Here is a 3,532-nt window from a genome sequence, read left to right as displayed (position 1 = left end):
TATCAGGCTGATCCAACCACAGGGGGCAGGTGCAGATCCATGAGAGTCTCTACTAGCTCAGCCTCAGTCAGCAGAGCTAGGGTTTCGCTCCTTTTGCGTGCCCTACTCCAAATCAGTTCAGGGCTGAGGTTGCATGGCCCGGAGATTGGCCTGAGGCCCAGGCAGGGGAGGCGCTCGCAGAGGCTCCCGGCGATGCAGAGGAGGCCCGCATGGATGAGAAGATGATAGATTTACTCGGTTTCTTAGGAGGGAGTGGAGCCACATGACCGGGGGATCCCCAGATTCATATTCTCTTTTAGGTTTCCTCTTTTATCTGTTACATATTTTATTTTTTATAACTTGAGGGACTAACGTTTGTTTTGTTTTTTCGATTGTCTTTTGTTTTGTGCCTACGTTTTGTTTGGACTGTTGCGTTAGTGTTTACTTCGTTATTGTCGATAATGTTTGTTGAAATTCTGGAACCGTGTAGAGTTTTCATTTAGGAATGTCGTCCTAAAAAATAAAATGAACAAAAAAATCATGATAACGCCAAGAATAGAAAAAAGAAAGAGGCGTTGTGAACAAATGCCATGTCTATATATAAAGAAAAGAAAAGAGTTTTTTATATGTAAAAGAAAAAATGTATGGAAAGATTTTGTGTGTGTGTAAATAATGCGTGAAAAGAAATTCTTGTGTGTGAGCAACGAGTGTATATAAAGAAATTTTTGTATAAACCACGAGTGTATGTTGAAAAAAAAACGAAAAAAGAAATCTTTGAACAGGAATAGAGTTTGTATATAGACCGTGTTGATATAAAGAGAAAGAGTTTTTAATGCGTGTGTATACAGAAAAAGTTTGTTGTGTATAGGAATGTAGGTGTACAAAGAAAAAGTTTTTCTCATAGATAACGATGGATGTATAGTTTTTGCAAACGTAAAAAATGAAACAAAAAGAAAAAAGAAAGAAAGACCTCGAAGGTCGGCATGTTATGATCATAGGAAGCATAAATCATTCGTAGAGAGCAAACGTATCTTTTGGAAGCAAGAGACTGACGCTAAGTTTATTTTCCGGAATAACCAAGATAAGAATGGATGGATTCATTGAACCAATGAATGAACATAATTTGGAAAAGTTGGGTCTGTTTGTGTAAATCCCCGGCTGTAGTATCACAATGCCATAAACTGGATGCTTGAGTACCCACCTAGCTGTAGCCATGACTAATTTTGCACATTGTTTCCAAATCATCATTGTTACGCGTGCCTTGTGGAAATGATATGGAAGTTTAACCCGAAACCGACACCCTGACACATGAATTTGTCTTGCCCCAAATATCAAAATCGGGCTCACACGATGAAAAGACCATGTTGAGACACAACCTTAAGCTACTTTGAACCTTGGCCTGTGAAGAGAATCCTCACCCTTTCCCCCGAAGAGAAGGACATAGAATCTCCTCAAGGGAAAGCGAATAGTGAATGCTAAAACCCAAATTCCCAAAGAAAGAAATGGAAAGGGAGAAATGAAAAGAAAGAAAAGGAAGAAATGAAAAGAGAAGAAATGAAGGATTCCCTATCAAAGATCGGAAGAAAGTAAAAAGGAAAAGATCGGAGGAAAACAGAACAATTCCCGATTAATAAAGGAAAGAGGACAGAGGATCTTCAGACCAAAAAAGAAAAGGGAAAACCCATTTTTTAAGTGGTTCTTCCTTTGGGATTGCCATTCAAGGTCGCTCCCAACTGGTGTTATCCCGCCCCACATAAACAAAGAAGAAAGGACCGGAACACCTAGCTTCCTCTCCAAAAACACTACCCTCGAGAAAATCCTATTTGATCCGTGATCGTGCGTGTGATCTTTTGGTTCGATAGGAAATCATGTGCAAAATAAAGTCATGGTGCAGTTATGGTTTGGGATTAGGGTAAAACACTTGCATGTGTGAGTTTTTATACACTATGAGTGATTTTATTCCCAGTTTCAGTTTGACCCGACGTTTCCCCTGAATGTTCATTTAAAAGCTAAATGTTGACGTCCTGCCCTTCATTTTCGGTTACAAGGAAAATTACTTTTGGAATGTTCATTGTTTCTCTAAGATATGGTGCTCTCGCGAATGATTTATTTTTCCTTGCTAAAGCATGTTCGCCTTTTTAGGTGAAAGAACCCGGTGGACCATTTGGTCCTACCAACAAATCGAGGCTGGAGCCCCACGAATTGAGTGCCTAGCGCTGTTCGTCTATCCTCCACCCTCAAATCTTATTTGGAGACCCATGAATTGATTGCCTAGCGTTGTTCATGCGTCCTCCACAATCGAGGCTGGAGCCCCACGAATTGATTGCCTAGCGCTGTTCGTCTATCCTCCACCCTCAAATCTTATTCGGAGACCCATGAATTAATTGCCTAGCGCTGTTCATGCGTCCTCCACCATCGAGTCTGGAGCCCCACAAATTGATTGCCTAGCGTTGTTCGTCTATCCTCCACCCTCAAATCTTATTCGGAGACCCATGAATTGATTGCCTAGCGTTGTTCATGTGTCCTCCACCATCGAGTCTGGAGCCCCACGAATTGATTGCCTAGCACTGTTCGTCTATCCTCCACCCTCAAATCTTATTCGGAGCCCCATGAATTGATTGTCATTCATGCATCCTCCACCATCGAGTTTGGAGCCCCACGAATTGATTGCCTAGTGCTATTCGTCTATCCTCCACCCTCAAATCTTATCCGGAGCCCCATGAATTGCTTGTTATTCATGCATCCTCCACCATCGAGTCTTGAGCCCCACGAATTGATTGCCTAGCACTGTTCGTCTATCCTCCACCCTCAAATCTTATCCGGAGCCCCATCAATTGCATGTCATTCATGTATCCTCCACCATCAAGTTCGGAGCCCTATGAATTGATTACCTAGCGCTGTTAATGCATCCTCCGTTATCAAGCACGGAGCCTCCGATGACTGGAAAATATGGTTTTTTGTTATTTTCCCGATCGGTTCCTTCGCCAAACATGTGTATTTGTGTATATTATGTTATTGGTGTTTTTTGTTGTTTGTGTTTGTTTTGTGTTTTGCAGAGAAAGAAGAAGGAGAGACGAAAGTCGTCATAGACTAATCACGGAAAGGGCGAAGATGGACGAAATCAGTGTTTTATCTTTGCTTTCCTCTTATCTCCGATTAAAGGTACGTAAAGAGGGACAACTGTCATACCCTAATTTTGTCCGGGGACCATTGTTTGATGGCATGCAACCTTTGTTTGACCGCTTCAAGGTACTTGGCACCCTTTGTTGCACAATACGTGAAGTTCCGAGACATGTCGAAAATCAAAAGGAAGCATTGTTACGCAATTCGTGAACTTTCGTAACATGCCAGAAATCAAAAGGAAGTATTGTTACGCAATCTGTGAGTTTTCGTAACATTCCGAAAGCTAAAAAAGGAGTAATTACATGACCCGTAAGGTTCCATAACCTTACGGAAAGAAAACAAGTATCGTTACGAAAATTCGTAAAGTTTCGTAACGTTACGGAAAAGGAATCACCAAAAAAGCAAAGGGGGATGTATTTAGTAATAAGGG

The sequence above is a fragment of the Glycine max genome (assembly GCF_000004515.6).
Source record: "Glycine max cultivar Williams 82 chromosome 19 unlocalized genomic scaffold, Glycine_max_v4.0 Gm19_scaffold_94, whole genome shotgun sequence".
NCBI lineage: Eukaryota > Viridiplantae > Streptophyta > Magnoliopsida > Fabales > Fabaceae > Glycine > Glycine max.
Note: the sequence above shows the minus strand (reverse complement) of the source record.